Genomic DNA, 19,928 nt, shown 5'->3' with positions numbered 1-19,928 from the left:
TGAATGATCACCCCGTCCATATGGGCCATAGCAGGATACACCCAGTTCCACCACACGTGCGAAATCACCAGAATGAGCCACAGTAGCAGAACAGATGTGGGGAGCTACGACCACTACATTCGCCAGAGAGGAGGCACAGTCCGAAACATAACAGTAGTCCAACAAGAGTGAAGCCCCGGAGACCTCCATCTTTAAACCGGTCGCAAGCGACCAGTACACTATGACGCCCAGCAAAAGCCCTCCCCAGTCAGGACAAAGGGACAAGATGGCCGCCGTAATGAGAGTGCAGACAAAGGAGAGCAAGATGGACGCTACCCTATACAAATAACCCCCATGTCACAATAAGCTTCCAGGACCAGCAAACAGGAACCAGAGAAAACGTGGCGGAGCCGATAGCCAGCAATCAATCAGGGTAGCCAGCGTATGACGCCGACTGTGCCATTGACAAAGGTCGCAACACCCGAAGGATGCCGTGATTGGAAAGCAAAACAACCACTAACTATAATAGAGACAGACGGGGGAAAACAATCCACATCGTAAATATAAGCCATGCAGCCAGTACGTACCACATTCTAACCCCAATCCCCACCCGGCAAGACAGTGACACAACCAGGAACCCGCCCAACCCTGTACCGATTGTACACGCTCGGATACCACCGACACAGTAAGCATCCTACACCCCAATATCAATTACCAGAGAACTTCACCCGGGATATAATCATTGGGGAGAGACAGCAAAGAATACCCAGTGTCCCACACACATATCAAGTCTGTCTTAGCCTCCACCCGCCAGTATATGAATGCAATCAGGGGATCGTCTAGCCCTGGCCCGATCTAGGAGGCACTTTGGAACCCAACCAACTTGGCAGTCCGCTGCAGTCCATCTCGACGTGAAAACATGGCCGCCTCGAGGATGGGGGAGGCGCACCATCGCTGAGGGAGCTTCGCTTGTCCCCCGTAGATAGTAGTCCAACAACAAAATGTACTTCCAGAGCGTATAGGTGACAAAAGTCGCTGAACGACGAGATGGAACTAGTCAAGGAAGGAGCAGGGGACAGGGAAGGAGAACAGGCTAGCGATGCACTGCGCAGCCAGGCTGGTACACGAGGCAGACAGCCAGTCGAAAAACAAAGGGGAAACACTGTTGCAACAGCAGTGTCGACGAGCGGCAACAAATCTTCAAAGGCTCCAGCAGTCGTTCCATCGGTTGACACAGTAGTAACAGGAGGTCCTGGGTCCCATCGGGAGTGAACCCCTTGCGTCCGGCTCTCAGCAGGGAAACATGCCTCAAGTTTCTCAAACAGCACAGCATAGGTACGCCGCATCTCCGACCGCACCTCATCCAGGATATTCAACACCTCCCTGCAGGTGCAGTCCGGCTGCGATACTCGAGGTTCTCCAGCCTCAGTGGAGGGCTCAAACACGGTCCCCTGTACCAATGCGCACGTGCCACCCCAGGAAGAGGTCCCAGCGCCATCTCCACCCCGTTGGTGATCAGGCATCGCCATCTTAGCAGCAGTCCACGGGGTGTTGGGAGGGGGGAGAAACGGGGGTCACAGTCCCCGACAGGAAAGTGGATGTTTGCCCTACAACACTCTACACCCCCTCCTGTGCGCTGCATAAGCAAGGGGCATCCGATGGTGCGGCGGGCAGCCAGGGCAGCTCGAGCTCACCGGCAATCAGCGCAGCTGGGAAGAAAGCAGACCGGCATCATGGCGGCCACAAACAAAGGAATCCGTGCGAGCCCTCACATATGCGTGCCGGAGCTGCTACGTGTGATCCCGGCAGGACAGTGAGCGCAGGGCACGGGCCAGGCTGTAGACGGGCGAAAACACTCCTTCAGTACAGGCAGCCACCGCAACAGAGTATCTCTTCGAGATTAGCGAGGTCCGGCAGGCTCCAGGGAGCGGGTGGAGGTCCGGGGCAGAGACGATCCTCCCAGAGCTCGAAACTCCGGACGGGCTGAGAGGTCAGAGGGACACCGTCAGGATCAGCTCCGTGTCCCGCGCATGTCGGGCGAAAGAAACCCCAGGATTACAGGCAGGATGTAGGCGCGGGTCTTCAGGGCCGGTGGAGCCGAGCGACCACACGTCCGTTCAGGTCGCCATCTTGGCTCCTCCCCCCCCACTTTTTAATTGCTCTGGGATACTCTAAAATCCTCCTTTTTACTGGAGAAATTGTGCTACCTACATATTTTAGGCCACGGGGCATTCCAGAGCATAAACACAATAATCATTGTTACATGAAATGAAATTCCTGATGTTTCTAAATTTCCTTGTTGGTAATTGGTTCTTCTTCCTATTCTTGCTTCTTTTGCATGCCTTACATTTATCACACTTGAAAAAGCCCTATTTATATTTTGACAATTCCTCTTTAGGTTGTGATTTCAAATAGCTATGTACCAGGATGTCCTTAATTGAGTTAGGTATATGGTATGCTATGAGAGGATGTGATATAACCAATTTGCCAATTACTGGATCCACCTTAAAATAAAAGATAAAGTATTCCGCAGTGATGTTAAGGAGCCGCTGTAGCCCAATCTGGGTCTGACTAATCAGCACCAGATCATCGGCGTAGAATAGGCAGGAAAGCTGTTTGCCCCCTAGTTTTGGAGCATGCGAGTTGTTAGCGTTAAGTTTTATGGAAAGGTCGGCCATAAAGAGGTTGAATAGGGTTGACGCTAACACACAGCCTTGTTTTACTCCTGTGTAGGTTTGAATTTTCTTAGTTAGGAACTCTCCAGGGCCTAGTTTGACCTGGACCCACTTGTCGCTGTGCAGGAGAATTAGCTGATTCAGTAGATCGTCTGGGATGTTCATTCTTTTCAGTTTTTTCCACAACAGGTTTCTGTCTACCCGGTCGAATGCAGCGCTATAGTCTATGAAACACAGGTACAAGGGATAGTTTCCCTCTTGGGCTGAGTCGATCAGTAGTGACAGGGCTAGGATGTTGGTAGATGTCCCCATGTTTTTCCTGAAGCCGGTTTGGTTAAACGGGATTGTTGAAGTTTCTTCTGCCCATAGAGTTAGTTCCTGAAGTAGGAGGCCTGCATAGTACTTTGCCTCGTTGTCTAAAAGGGATATTAGCCGGTAACTTTTGGGATCTTTTCTATCTCCTTTTTTATAGATTGGGGATATTATTGCCCCCCTCCATGATTGTGGGATTGTGGATGATTGCCAGATTTTTTCGAACATTGGTTTGAGGTTAGTTGCCCAGTATTTTGGGTCCTGCTTAAATATTATTGGTGGTATTCCATTTGGACCAGGGGCTTCGTCTCTTCTACCTTTTGCGATCCTTTTAATTTCTTGCTCCGTCGTGATTATTACAGCTTCATTCGTTCTCAAGTGTTCTTGGTGTAGGGGCGGATGTTCGTCTATCTTTCCATTGTCGGTGCCTGTTTCTTTCCCCCGTTCTTTAGTCTCACTAAAGTGAGTGCTGAAGTGGATTATCCAGTCGTCTTCTGTCACCTGGGAATCAATCCCTCGGTTTTTCCCATTGATCTGAGCGTTGATCTTTTGCCAGAACTGAGCACTGCGATTTGTTTTGACGTCATGTAGGAGTTTTCCCCAAAATGCCTCTACTCTTCCCTTTTTTGCTGCCATATTAATTTCTTGCGCTATCCTTTTAGCTGTCTGAGCTCTTGGAGAAGGGACGGATCTGTTTTTACTCTTCGTAGAGTCCGGTTAATCGTTGTCTTCAGTGTTTTTAGCCTACTGGTGTTTCGGAAGTAATTGCATCTTTTCTGTTTCGTGTTACCGCTATTTCTTGTTCGTGTTACAGGCTCTTTTCTCAGCACATTATCTCTCATTTGTTTTACAAACGCTTCCCAGCTTGTTATCGGGTTATGCGTGATGCGTTGAGCTTCGTTGAGTGAGCGTATCGCTTGCTCTAGTCATTTTTCTGGGTTGGAGACTTTGCATTGTACCCGTCTTTCATTTGATGTAAAGTCTATGCCTACGTTGTTCGTGCTGGGAGGCTTTAGTATCGCTGATGTGTTCATTACTGTTTCTTGAGGCAGGTGATCGCTGCAGTCAGTGAGACCGATTCTAAAGTCTACAACTCGATGGTATAGACTGCGAGATACAAAGGTAAAGTCAATGGTGGAACTTGCCTGGGTACTGTGAAATGTTGCTGACTGCGGTTGATCCCCTGGAAATCTTCCATTAAGTGCCCTAAGTCCTAGCTCCTCTAGTATAGCCAGCAGGGTCCTTGTGGTTTTTGTGCTTCTGCCCCCCGAGGTGCGGTCTTGGCGAATAGGTTCCCAGGCGAATGGGTCCTCGTCGTATTTGGTGCCCGTGACTGCTTCGCTCAGCAAATTTAGATTAAAGTCCCCTGAGATAATGATGTTGTTCGTGAGCTCGGCCTTCACCAGTTTCACAAGATCTTCCTTCAGTTGTCGAACTCCCTTCTTTTTCTCCATGGGATGCAGATAGAGGTTTATAAAGATTATATTCTCGTTTGGATCTTGCACACGGGGTGACAGTCATAGAGCTAACATTGCGTTTGGGGCAGATAAGTTGTAATCTAGCTGGTCTACTTTTAGTATCGTTGTTAATGCGGTATAAGTGGCAAGGCCTCCTTTCTTGTGGCCGAAAAGCGAGCTCTGGGTAGGCGGTAGGAGGTTCAGTGTATACCCCAACAGAGTTGGAGGTGATTCAGTCCAAGTTTCTTGTGAGGCGATGATGTCAAATTTTGTCAGGTGATTGCCTAGATCAGTGTCTGAAAACTTATCGCCGGTACCATTGATGTTCCATGAACATATGCTTAGGGTATTAAGTTTGTTGACTTTTTTTGTTTTTGTTTGTCATTGGCTTGTCTCTTTCGCATTTAGGGACTTTGCGAGCCAGCTCCAATTGGGTGAAGCCCTCTTGTCATTAGTCAGTTATCTTGTTTCTTCCAGACTCAAGTGCGATTGCCTCTCTGGCGTTTTGCTTCGAGCTCCTCTTAAGACTGTTCTTTTGAGAGTCGTCTCCTTGGGCTTCTTTTGGAGACTGTCATGTAAGAGGGGCTCCGGGTATCTTGTAGGCGAGAGAGTTTGAAGTTCTATACCCCAAGAGTCAAATCTTTCCTTTTCTTTTAGTATTCTCTCCGGAAATTCTCCTGTGGTCCATATGGTTTTTGTCGACTCTACCCCGGGGTGACTCCGAGATTCAATAAATTCGACGGATTTCAGGTCTGCCGATGTTATAGTTTTAAGGCTCTCTACTGTTTTTAATAGCCGCAAGATGACTCAGATCCCTACTTTTGTCTCTTCTCTGGTATCTTTGTCCTTCATCCTGATGTGCCCCTTGATAGTACATTCCCTCTGACTCCTCCTCTCTTTGTACTTTCTGCAACATCATTCCTCTGTAATTTTTAGCTGTGTCCTTCCTTACCTTGAAAATACCATCTCTTTCCATGGTTATTAGAAGCGTGCACAACTCTTGATATCCTTCAGGTTATTCAGGGTGGTGCAGTTTACAACTATGGGCCACAGAAGCTAACAATCCATTCATAAGTGTCTGAGTAGCTAATACATTATATGCCTCTGTCATGCACGGTACCCCTGCACTGTTATACCATGCTTCATTGTATCTTAAGATGTAATCAGCCACTGATTCACCTGGCTTCTGCACTGTGGCTGCTAGGCCATTAATTGTGCCCCTGTCGGACTCTATCCAATTTATCACTCTATGTACTGAGACGTCCATATTATTAGTTAGTATAGTCAAATCTCTTGCCTGCAGAATTGTGAACTCACGTTTTACCAAAGACCATCTGCTACCATTTCCTATTTTTAGTAACATTTCTATATCTCTAGGGAGGGGGGTATAGGCAATGTATATTTTACAAAGCCATTCATAGTATTTCATACTGAGCGGGTCAGGCGCTTCCTTAGTCATCTGAGTTGCCTCCAAATGGGTCTGTGGCTTTCACACTGCTGTCCCCCAACATTATTTTTAGTGTAGTTATTTAGTGTTCAATAGTGTTTCATCAGTATATGAGTTCTCACCATTTCATTTTGGTGCCCGTGTGCGTGACCGTGTATGTATCAGCCGTTCCCTCTTATCTATCTTATCCTGTAGTTTATTAATGGAGTGTTGTTATATCTCATCCCTTTCAGTGTTCACCTCTTCTTGGAACTAATCTGCCTCTTTCCTCAGATGTGCCAGCTGCTCGTGTTCCTTCTCATTGTTTCTCTCTTCTGCACTCAGCCCTAAATCCTCCCTTAGACAAAAAGTGAAGGATTGAACCTGTGTTTCAAAAGCATGTGGCATGTCCCCTCCAACTGATAGGTGCCCATTCAGGACCGGTGTTCTGAAACCACCTTTTCTGGGGCTAGTCGGCATGTCAGATACCCTACTTAAATCACTTTCCAGGGATATATGGAAATAAGGAACACATGACAAGCCTGGTTTTGGGGCTAGTGCCTACTCGTGTGTTTTATTTCCTTCACAGTGTATGTAGGGGCCAGAAAGTGATGGGAACATTTGAGTTGCTTGAGGAGGGGCTGAGAAATGAGGTGCAGGTAGAACTGGCCCTGCAGAATGGATGCTTTGTCACAATGTTTAGTGACTGCTCTCATTGTTATCTCTGCCTTGTGAGAACTACAGCAGACCTGTGGACTTTTGGTGCAAAACCCTGCCTGTCCTCAGCCCTCTCTCGACAATCGCAACAGAGTGACTCATCCTGCAAATTGGAGCAGTACCAAAGCCTTGGGTAGTCTGCCAACACTTCAATAATTGCCTACAGTCTCCCTTGGAATGGAGGAGGTACTACCCTGCAGTCAGTCCGCAGGCACTGACAAGCAGAATCTAGTCTATCACTTTGCAGCTCCCCGGCTGGCTTGACTGACTCCGCAGATGACCAGTAGAAGGTACTAGTGCTCTGTAAGGTCAGATCCGTATCTTCACTGAGTGTGAAGATACCAGGACCAACCAGAGCTGTGCAGCACCAACCCCCGGGGTACCGGATGCCTTGCACCAAACACCAACAGTGAGAGTCCAGTTCGTATTCTCACTGCACCAGGACCAAGCAGCTGTCAGGGGATATCGGCATCACTAAGAACCACTTTATGAGTGGCCCAGCTGCTTCGATTTTTCCCCTGTCAGCAGTTTTTCCCTGATCGTGAGGTGCATCTTTGTGCACCTGGCCCAGCCACCTAACCACTCTGCACCTGAGCCGCTCGGCCCAGGTCCCAAAAAACTGTCAGTGCCCCCTTGCTCCAAGACCCCTTATGACCTGAGCCCCTGCTTGGGAGCTTTTGAGCGTGTCTGCCTGTTTGTGGGTGGCCCCCTTCACCATAGCACTCCAGCTACCAGCCTCACCAGGACCCTGCTTCCAGCAGAACCCGGGTAGATCCCGAAGAACTGCTGATAGTCATTTGGACTTTGACTTTTCCTTCCATCGGATTACATGGTGCCTAAAGCCAAATTACTTTAAAAGACTTATTTTCCTGTACGAATTGACATTGAAAAAAGTGCCTACCTTTGAGCGAAGTTCTTGGTTTAAAAACATATATAAAAAGAAGTGCTATTTTCCTAATTTGTTGTCAGATTTATTCTTTGAGTGTGTGTGTCATTTCTTGCCTCTATGAGTACAACAGATGCTTAGCACTACCCTCTGATAAGCCTAACTGCTTGCTCACACTACAACAAAAGAAAGCGTTAGTATTATCTACTTTATCCTCTGTAACCCATTGGACTCTCTGCACAGTGTACTTCTTTTTAGTACACCACAGTATGCTTTCCATCACTGCATAGTGGCTCATCTGTTATATTTTGGGGCATCCTTAGCAACATACTTGCTATTCTTCCATGCTTTTGACTCACCTATCTCATATTGTGGTCATTCCTGGTGACATGCTGATTATCCTCACATTATTATGTCCCATCACTGATATTTTTGTGGGCATTCTTCGTAACATGGTTGCTTTTCCTGCATAATACTGGCTCTTCAATGCCATGTTGTAAGCTTTCTTGGTGGTATTATAACTGTCCCTGCATAAAGTCACCAATGCATATTTGTGGAAATTCTTGGTGACATTTTAGCTGCCAGTGGCAGAATAATGTTCAATCCTGACCCTATTGTGGATATTCATGTCAACATTGTGACTATCTAGGACATGACAGTGGCTTATCCTTGCTATATTGTGGCCATTTGTGCTAAAGCTCTGACCATTTCTGACATACAAATGGTGGTGGTGAAATACCATAAAATATAGTTGACATACCTGTTAATTGATGTTGATGATAAATGGATATGAGAGGCAGAATCTACTTTTGTGCGACAGTAGTGTATGTGATTGGTGAAAAAGAGAAGCTGATTTTGGTAAAAATTAAAATCTGGTAATTTAGTGCAGAAATAAAGTTTTATTTCATGAAAACACCACAAATTTTGTTGTGGGAATTTAGTTAATTTTTCTGCAAATGCATATTTCATGGCGAAATATTTTCATTTTCAAAAACTGGTAATCTAATGTTTCAAAACAAAAAGCCTGCATTTGTGAAATATTTTTAATGCTCATATTTGAGACATGTTTCCTGGTTAGTTCTATAGATGTCTTGCTGATTTAAGATCCTTGGTACCATCTGGCACTTCCTGCTATGGCTGTTGTAACATGACTTGTGTGAGGCATTTCCTAATTTATATTGATAAAGCTTTTCTGATATTATCAAAAATGAGCATGCAATATTGGTGCAACCTGTCAGCTGTTTAACCCCTTTATCTTGGTGGAAGTGAATTGTGACGTTACTACATGAGCTTGTAAGATTTGTGTAAATATTGATTTGATTACTATGTTCCTATCATGTAGTGTCTCAGCCATTGCTTAATTTGTATGAAAATAAGTGGAATGGGTCAAAGAATTTCTTGGTATGCAGCAGACTGCCACCGTTGGGGTCCACCCTTGCAGCCACTGGTGCCACCCCTACCACTACTGGTGCCGCACACTGCACCCACTAGCTCCACACGCTCCTACCACTTTTGGTGCAAGGGACCCATGACCTCTTCTAACACTTTGGATCAGGCCCTCCGTATCTCCAAGGACCGACTCATAATGACGAAGAGAAAGCAATAGTAAGTCATGTGAAAACTTACATCTGGCAGTAAAAGATGGGACTGAAGAGGATTGGACATGTTCTGATTAGGATAAGGCATAGCTGCTGGAAACTGTAATAGTAGCGCTTAGTACATTTCTGTGGAGCTTTGAAGTACGTTCTGCAACAAGTCGGGTGTTTTGTGGCAAAGAAGCATTTCGATGAATGGGACCATCAGGGAAAAGATTGTGGAAAGTGAAAATAGGAATTCAGGGCAGAAAGTGTTGTACATGTACTGTTTGTACTCTCTGCCAATACATGGTTACTCGTAGTTGTCGGACGTTTACATGATATTCTTTTGATACTAAGGTCTTTAAATACCTCAGTTCTAAAAATCACAATTGTTCTCTTTATTTCCTAGGTTTTCAGTTTCTCACAAACTGCTTACAACTTGTATGGAATTCTTGTACAGATGTGAATACTTTAAAGCAAGTTATGCAGAAGTACAATTTACATATTGCATGTATTTTGTGATTTGTACAAGTGCTATTTGTAAAATATTACTACTGCATTAAGTACTTTTAGGTTTACTCTTGTCCTAAGTGAATGAAGAGACAGAGCTGAATTGTTTATAACAGCATCGGATGCCACCAATGTGCTCTACCAGGATTAAGAAGCTCTCATCTTCGTACAGCCCCACCTTACCCCTGCAGCCACCTATCCTAAGCTGCCGCTTACTTTATAGGTAGAGTGAGCATAGGTTGCTCACACTTTCTGAGCACACCTCATTGTGCAACTTCCCCAACCAGCCAGGGTGTGAAACATGCGTCCCATTAGCACTTCATTTAAGTTTAGGTACGCTCAGGGGCTCAGCACCTGCAAACAGTGGCACACATTAAGCAGCTGCCAGTCACAGAATATGACAGAGAGTCTACCTGGAATGGTCTGGGTGGAGAAATAAAGTGAAGAAACATGTTGAATACTACAAACATTTTGAAAACAGATAGGTCGAAGTTTAATGAACACATTATCTTACCTCTTCATATAGCTTAAGGAGGCAATATATTGGAATATCCAATGTGCTGACACAATGGTCTTCTAGCTTAGTTTGGGAGGGTGATTCAAGGATGCTGTTTGTGGTTTAACACTTTCAGAGGAAGTCATGGGCCTTGAGACAAGCAAGGCATATTGGGTGGCCTGCCCATCATCTTCTTAGTAATAGGCAGCCGTGATTGGGGTGCAGTGGGCTCCCACCCTTCTGGGAGCCGATGCGACTGCCCAGCAGTGCCAGGTTAAACTCTGTGGAGGCCTCTAGGCAGTCAAAATTCTGTCCCTCGCAAATTATCTCCTAATACCCAACGCACTGGAGTATTTTGCAAACTGACAGCTGCAAGAAGATGAGCTTTTAAGAGATACACTGGTATATGAATCTGATATTTCTGTTTATGTACTTTAAATTGTTAATGGGTACTTTATATTAATACCGTATTTTCTCTATAGAGTCCTTAATGTAAAGTTTTCGTTTCTTTGAGTTGATTCATTTTTTCCTATCTTTTGGAAACAATATTTAAGAAAGCTTGATTGTAATTTTCCTCAAGATCAAACCAACACTGTTTTGATCCGGTGTCATGGGGCCCCTAAAAGGACTGGGACCCATAGGCCGGTGCCTACTTTGCCTATTTTGTAATCCGGAACTGTACCCCAGACACTCTAATACCAGTTTTGCTTGAAGTGTTTCCCACCTCAGGCAGCGGCAGTCTTGAAACTGCCAACACTAGGGGTGCATTAGCAGAGAAACGGGACAAGTAACATGCCCTCTTTCTACTGTACAGTAGGGCACTGTTGTAATGAAACATTGTTAGTGCCGAGACGGGTCCTTTTTGGTAATATAATGGGCACCATGTGCTCTAATAAGGAACAGGTGCTAGCTTGAAAATGCTGGTGTGATGTATATTGAACATATTCATCGCTCTGTTTTGCTAAGTGACTCACACGTCAGTGAGAGTGTAGTAGTGATATTGGACAGCAAGGTAACGGGCATGAGTTCATCCGAGCCAGCCAAAGGGAAAGCAGCTTTCCCAAACATATGGCACAATTACCCCATATAGCAACGTGCCAGCTGAAATAACTCATTTGTGCAGTTGCAATTGCAGTAAATACAGTGTTTTAGAAAAATTGAAGTTTCGGATTTGTTGTAATGGATGACATGTCCAATGGTATGTGTCAGGGCATGTAAACGCCTCGCAGAAACATTAGAACATTTTATTTCATGAAAATAAAATGAAAGATGTTTTTTCACTCAGGTCAATTACCCTGCGCCCAGATGGTTTTACTTTTCACCCAGATTGCGTTGAATGGGCGCCATTTCTTTTTTTGTCCACGACCAAATGTGACTACAGCTCAGATGAGGGAAAGTGGTACCTTAAATTTAGAACACATTTTTATGCAGCAACACGTGTGTTTGTATTGTTAGTCCTTCGGAGCACTGAACTGCAGAAGTTTGAATATTCATATGCAGAGCTTTTAGGCTGTCGGCTTGTAGGAAGTGCCAGCACTCATGTTTTGCCATTGAGGTGTTCAGACAGTGCACATATTCTAAGCAACACAAAGTTTTCATAGCTAAATCACTTAAATGTATAAGGGAACAGCTATGGCTTGATAAGGAGGTGTTCGGAATTCATTGGATGCAATAAGTGGCGCATATTCCGAGTCTTTTGAGGAATAACTTGAAGATTGTGGTGCTTACCCAGGGAAATCTGCATCTCCTAGTAAATATCCTGCCTTTTCACCTTTTTAGGTCTTGCGCCTAGTGACACTCTGCCCAGCAGTGTTTGCGCAGTGAGAGTCTTTTTGTCCGGGTTTTGAAAATGGACCTGGAAAATGCACACGCTTGTGCATGTGATTTTCCATTTACGGCCTGCTATTGGCCTTTCCCTGCGTGTTGTTTTGTAAAATAGACACCAATAGGCCAGAGGCAGGCGCATAGCTCCGCCCCTTGCCTATTGGTGTCTATTACGTGCATTTCCTGCCATATGGTTTCAATTATCGTGCACAGACACGGGTGCGATAATTGAAAGCATATGCGGCTTTGTTTTTCCGATCGCTTTCAGTTTCGCAATCCCCTTCCTCGTCCCTCCCCAGTATGCGATAGAAATTGCAGTTCAGGGAGCCGTTCGTGCATGGCAGGACCCACCTCCGACGGGGTGACCCCACCACAGTCCACACTCTGGGCCAGTAGTCTGCACTCACACCGCCACTTCCCGGTTCACACAGTGTTCTCTGCTGCCTCTTTCCCTCTTCTGCACATCGACTGGAGGAGGAGGGAGGATATCAGTTTTGCAGCACATCCAGGTGGACAATCCGACTCCAGTCCCCGGCAGCCCTGCTGGTGCACAGCAGACGTAGATTGCAAGGAACGTGACTGTTGCGTTCCTTGCAATGCCGGGCCCCCGCTGCAGGTATGTGTGTTTTAATTTGCTGGTGGGCAGGCCTCAGCAAAAAAGGCTTACCGGCTTGGTAGAGGCAGTCCCACAGCCGACAAGGTCACTCTCCAAACCTCACGGGGGCTCGCCAGAAAACTAGACGGTCCACCCTCCATGGCGCCTGAACCTGGTGTGGCGGCTACAAACCTGGTGCGGCGGCTACAGAGTTTGAGGTGAGGTGGGGGGAGGGGGCCTGGGGTGGGCTGAAGTAGGGTAGATGGAGGAAGGAGAAGGTTGGGGAGATGCAGGGCTGCCGACGAGGAGGGGGAAATTCATTTTGCGTGGGGTCAGCACATTTCCTTTCTCTGTGACTGTTCAAAGGAACAATAGGAGGAACGGAACACGTGCAGAGTATAATTCGATGTAGATGGACACAGAAAATGGTATAGGAGTGGGCCGGGCCATACACCACAGGCGCAGTATGGCATACTAAGGCAGGGCTACGGGGCAGGGCTCTTGGAGGAACGTGGATGGGGTCCGGGGGCAGTTGGGCGACAAAGGGGTAGAGCATGGCTCAGAATGCCTTCGCTTGCACAGAATGATAGGGGGCAGGTATGACACTTTTGTGGTGTTGGTTCTGTATGTGGACATAGATGCCGGGGTTTTGGTTTGCTAGCTGTGACAGGTTTGGTGGGGTGGCAAGTGAAGTGAAGTTTTGGCTGCCGTGAGTGCCGCTGTCCGGCGGGCAGGGGGTTGGGCAGTGAGGAGAGGGAATGCATAGGTGTCGGAGGTTGCACCCATTCGGACGGGGGTTTCTGAGGGAGTCAGGGAGCTGTTGCAGGTCACCAGACATGGAGAGTTGCTGGCCTGGTGGTTTGTGGATGGTTTATGGTTTTGGGGTGTGCGGGGCATCATTGGCGGCTGAAAGGAAACACTGTGGTGCAATTCCTGGAAGGGGGGTGCTGTGGGAGAGGGTGGATTATGGATTGTGTAGCTTAATGGTAAATGATGCCCCTCCCCCTCCCATCCCAAGAGTAGTCGGATTAAATGGGGGCCTTCGGTCTGCTCCAAGTCCCGCTGGTGGGCTCGGAGAAAGCGATGCTCGGGATGGGAGGCATTGCAGGTAGACTCGGGGTGCTGTTAGAGGCTGCCGTATTGGTTGGTTGCTTAGAAATGTTGTTACCATGGCCAGTGGCAACATATTAGTCTACAGGTATGAGCATTTGGATTTCCAGAGGGCAAATAATGCAAAAGAATGTCGCTGACCATTTCCAGGAGAACGCGAACGTTCTCATTAACAATTCAAGGTTGTCCACAAATGTTCATTGCTTTGAAGGTGTCAGTAACAGAGTCGGTAGGAATGCGTAGATCGTTGCCTCCTTTTCCCACCACCAGTTCTGTATCGTCCACTCAGATAACTTCATGCTATGCAACGCTTACTGGTAATAGCTTTTTCGCGATTATGCATGAATTGTTGGTTATCCGGGTAAGACTGTGGGCATTTTGGTTTGTGTTTTTGGTGGCATGTGTTGTCATCTTGAAATTACTGGTATTGGAATGGGAGCCCGTGACGTTATGGATGACATGGACAGCAAGTACTGCACAAGTGTGATTAAGTGGTCAACCACACACACAAACACACACACACACAACCACATACACAACCACACAACCACACACACAACCACATACACACACAACCGCACACACACAACCAGACACACACAACCACACACACAACCACCACACACAACCACCACACACAACCACACACACAACCACACACACACACACACACACAACCACACACAACCCCACACACACACAACCACACACAACTACACACACACACAACCACACACACACAGCCACACACACACAACCACTAGCACACACACAACCACACACAACCACACACACAACCACAAACACAATACACACTACCACACACACAGCCACACACACACAACCACACACACACACAAAACCACACACACAACCACACAACCACACACACACAACCACACACACAACCACACACGCACAACAACACACACATACAACCACACATACAACTACACACACAATATCACACACAACCACACATACAACCACACACACAACCACACACACAACCACATACACAGACACAACCACACACACACACAACCACACACAACCACACCGTCAGTGTACACTTTCACCAGGCACAGACACCATCAGTCGTCAGTACACGCTTTCACCAGACACAAACACCACCAAACATCAGTGCACGCTTTCACCGGGCACAAACACCACCAGCCGTCAGTACATGCTTTCACCGGGCACATACACCACCAGCCATCAGTGTACGCTACCACTAGGCACACACACACCACCAGCCATCAGTGCATGCTTCCACCAGGCACACATACACCACCAGCCGTCAGTGCACGCTTTCACCAGGCACACACACACCACCAGCCGTCAGTGCCCCCTTTACCAGGCACACACCACCAGCCGTCAGTGCATGCTTTCACCAGGCACACATACCCACAGCCGGCAGTGCACACTTCGACCAGGCACACACACCACCAGCCATCTGTGCACAATTTCTACAGGCACACACACCACCACCCATCAGTGCACACATCAATTGTTAACGCATCCACAATTAACTATTGTAGCAATCGCAGTAGGGCGCACTTTACTTTTAAACATATTCATCCAAAGCGCAGCATGCCACCCTTGCTACAAAAATATATACACATTTTTTTGGCCTACAATTTATAGACTTGTGTTGCAATTGGTGGTGCAATATTTAGCAATGTCAATATCTCAAACTTAATTAATGCGAGACCTATTGCATTGCAAATGCTTGTTAAATTGTGCCAGGTTTCACCTGCTGAAATTTGGTGATGACTGCCATCTTTATAGCACCTGGTAATTAAGAATTGTAATTGTAGTCCCTGCATAAACAGGCATTTGCACAGGGATCGCAATTTGACGGTCCAGTTTTGAAATCAGGCCCCTACTTGGTCTCAGGGATATGAAATGGAATGTATTGAAGTGAACCCCAAATCTCCCCTCCCTTCTCAAAGCTAACCCTGAATGCAGTCAGTGGAAAAAGGGAAGGAGAGGAGAAAAACACAACACAGCAGAGATCTTTCTGGGTATCTCTTTAGTAGTAAGCAATTCTCTTGCGTCTGGGAGTAGCTCCCTTTAAATAGAGGCAAAACATAAGAATATATTGTAAACGGGATTATCAGCGGCACCACTGCCAGCATCTACCCTATGTTCTCCCACGCATGCTGTGCATAGCATGAGGTGAATACTAGGAGACTGCACCATGACACGTGAGGATGGAGCATGCTTCCATCCAGCAGAAGTCCAGCAAAGTGGAACAGAGGAGTGTGAAGCACAGGAGACAAGTACCTAAACTGAGGGAACTGAAAATGGAAAATAAAATATAGAGAAATCGGGAGTCCAGGTGTGAACTAAAACGTCAGCTGAAAGACTTAGGAAGATACACAGCTACCAGGCAAATCATGATTTAGATATCTTCCTGTTGTGTTGAGTATGCACACTTTATCCTGTATGTTGTCTAAGCCTATGTGCTTGAAATACGAGTGCGCTTACCTGCCTTTAAGCATTCTTCAAGCTCCAGTTCCACAGACCCGCCCCGACCCTAACCATCGTCTAACCCACTGTCCTGCCTTCTTACTCTAGTGATCCCTGGGAAGTAAATTATTCCTATGTGGAAACGCTTTCCTAAAGGATGCTGTCCATCTGCACTGCTGTCAAATCCTCACAGTTGGAAACCTTTCTTATAATTAATATTTCATTGAAGAATACATAGTAGGGTCAGAATAATTCAGAGTGAAGACAATTACTAGAAACTCCACCTCAAGTTAACATTTAAAAAAACATATTAAATAGATATAAGTTGAAAGGCATACAAATTCTTCTTTATGGTCTAGCTTAACTTGTCCCTTCATTACAGCTTACAGAACTGTTGGGCCCCAGGAAAATCAAAAACTTTCCTTTCTGTGATATCCCAAAGACAAATTTGGCTGGCTACGGTTGTTTTTTTCTAAATTGCATTGGTAGTTTAGAACGACAAGAGATACACTCAATTCCTGCTCGAAAACTACCTTAACAATCAAGATATTCTCCGTAGACTACGTTGCATGGCAAGGTGACCAAAATCAAGAAAGGGAAAAGCTCCACCTGCCTTCTAAATGGGTTGAAAAAGCCATACATGTTGTGCATTGGACAGCTTTCCTTTGAGTCCTTGTGCCACTGCGCTTGTTGCACTGTTGATAATGGGAGATCATTTTCAGTGTATTTCCGCTTGTGAGAAAATTCTCTCTGTTCGCTCCTTAGGCTGAAACTGCATCAATGATTTACATCCTTGAACCGACCATAGAGTGCTCCTCTAGTGATCAGCACCATTGGAGTATGGCTCAGCCTTCTTTCTCATCCTGTATGTTCCGCCTCTCAGGATTATTATTTAGAGACATGAACTATAGAGTTATGGTTTGTTTCTTTAACATATCAGTTTGTCTATTGGATAGAACTGAATTGTATAAATCAAAACATTGGAAAAGTAAAGGCCATAATTCCTAGATCCAAACAATAGCGTTAAGCAATGATTGACTAACATCACCTCCGTGTGCTAGTCAATGGCTCAATAATATCTACCCATGGACCATGCATGGAACATAGGACTGGGGATATGGCACCACTTGACCAGCCTGCTGATCTCAATGATAATAGGCGGCACACAAAGGGAAACGTCCTCTGAAATAGCCCAAAGCTAATTTGTGTAGCACTATACAAACCTCTATAAATATACATGGTGTATTACTGATTCTGATGCCAAAGCTGCAGCACTGAATAATGTTCTACGACCTTATTTTTGACAGGTCATCATATGTTGAAGTTTCTATTAGTACAATATTCTCTGCCTTAAAATACTCCTTTCCCTAATCCCAAAGGTATCTTCACATGGGTTCTCTGTCAGGAATTCACAAAACGATTCCTGACAGGTGTAAAAAGATCTATCACTATGGGTTTCTCCACCACAGGAGCACAGAAATGTGTAATAGTAAGACCCATGCAAGAGTGTCCGGTGGACGTCATAAAGCATGGCTTCCTGGTAAATTTGTGAATGTCCCCAAACTCCGATGCGACCACTTCCCACCTGGAAATAGAGGGACCATTCCGCCTGTATTGAAATTTATGTAGATTTCCACACAGTGGGAATAGCAGCCCGCAGGAGGTTTCATGTGCCATTTCCAGTAGTATGCCTGCAAACTAGTCCCTAGCACAACTTTCCGTGCCTAAGTCTTTGGAATATTTGTAAATTAAAAAATGTAGAAGTATTTTTAGACACAGATGTAAATGGGACATGAATTGGGCTCTATTTTTTGTGTCCATTAAATCTTGAGTTGAAACCATGGACCGCACGTGTTCTAAACACTGAATACAGCGTGTGAAATGTGCTTATGAATGAAGAGTTTGTTTTATTAATTAGTGTGCAGAGGGCAAAATCTCATATACATTTATGTGTGCTTCTCCGAGTCTGCATCACAAATCAAGTGTTTGCTTATATATGTAATGGCTTTGATAGACGTATAAACCTGGAAGCCATATTGGGATCAAATAGCCAACCTTATGTATCAGTGGGTATATTCAGTCTGGGTTCAACTAATGTGGAAGTTGACAGTTACAGCGAAGGATCTGCTTTGAAAGAAAGAGCCATATTCTAAAAATGTACAAACGTTTCAAAAAAGTGGCTTAGTAAAGAATTGTAATAGAATGGATAACACTCATTTCTCACTAAGATTGGTCATGTTTTGTCAATAATGATAGGTAATAATGTGTTTTAAGTACAGTGCTAAATACCACAGTTCTTATGTTTGTGTCCGGTAGTAGCTGCGTATAAATAGATGTTACTGTTACTTAATTTATGGGGTACTTAATTTACAAATTTAGAAGAATGGAAGACTGAATTTGCCTTGAAGAGTTTCAAGCTCATACCCTCCCGAACATTGCATTTATCAGTGGTGAGTGTCGAGCTCACTGACTTATCCCGCTTAGATCTAGAACAGTGTAGGACAAGACAATGAGCAAATATAGTGAGGAAACTAAAGCAGTGAAACTGGATGAGCAGACAAATAAATGGAGGCAGATAAGAAAGGTATAAACTGTGAAATCAGGCATTGCTTTCAACAAAATGGATACCAAATACTGATAAAGGGTCACTTGCATTATAAGCACCGACGTTTAGTAAAACAACCCAAATGCGTTTGAGTGAATTGTGTTGGGAACACACAGGGTAAAAAGATTTGAATGAATTCTGCTTCCACGAAATTTATGGAATACATACAAAAAATCTGGACTTCTTTCAAGGTATCACTAGTTCATGTCACAATTTATGGGTCAAAGAAGGCTTTAAATGATTGTGGTCAATTCGATTTCTGCAGACCCTTTACATTCACCATTGACCCAAAAATATTGCTACTGCCCATCTCAATAGGATCAATCTCAGAATCTTTAGTGTAAATGAATTCAGGCGCGGGGCATGATAAACTAAAATGAGGTAGACTTCAATTGAGTTGAAGCAAGTATATATTCTCTCTCTCTTATAGACAACACTCTGTTTAGCAGATTTAGCCACTAGATTAGCTTCCGGCCTAAAGTAAACAGCATTGAGATTCACAAGTTAATGTATGCAGTAGGCATAGTTTTACTCAACCAAATGCCTATTGGTCTAAAAAGAATTCTATTGCAATGAAAAACATAACAAAACAATGGTATTGTCTTTCAGCAGGTCTAGTAAAATAGTAAACAGGCTATGGTTCCTTTATAAAACTGAGCTCGAAGAGAGGAAGGCATTCTAAGTGCCCAGCATTGTGTCAATTGAAATTCAATCTAGACCGCTTTTAAGAATGATTTGGCAACAAGTGTCATGGCTAATGAAAATTCTGTTAGCGGCCCCTTTAACAGGCATGTAGCAAGAATCCTCGTAACCTTCAAATACCTTGCATTTTTCCTGCATGGAGAGGAGCGTTATTTTCAGAGTTTCATTTGTAAAATAATAAGTGCCAGTGGACAGAATTTAGTTCAGAAACTCACGGCCAGCGCAATGGAACGTCAGGGAGCCCAATACCAAGACTGTGTAGTCTTGACTCCACTTCATGTCTCTTTCATCAACCACCTGAAGCTCCCTTCTTCCATTTATCTCACTCTTCGAGGATCTTTTTCATCCCTGCTTTTTTTATTTGCCACTATTTTCCCATTTTTGTTTTCCTTCTTTTTTCCCCCTTTTGTATTTTTCTCTCTCTTGTAATGGGTTAAATTATGATGACAAAAAATAAGTGCTGGTCCCTAAAACGGCGTACTGGTGGGCTCTAATTTCAACCAAAGGCTCAAATTAAGCACTGATTATTTTATAAAAGTGGAAATCATATAGTGAAAAAAAAACTTAGAAGTACATCCTGGT

Source organism: Lissotriton helveticus, chromosome 1_2 (assembly GCF_964261635.1).
Source record: "Lissotriton helveticus chromosome 1_2, aLisHel1.1, whole genome shotgun sequence".
In the NCBI taxonomy this organism is placed as follows: domain Eukaryota; kingdom Metazoa; phylum Chordata; class Amphibia; order Caudata; family Salamandridae; genus Lissotriton; species Lissotriton helveticus.
This window is presented reverse-complemented; position numbering follows the sequence as displayed.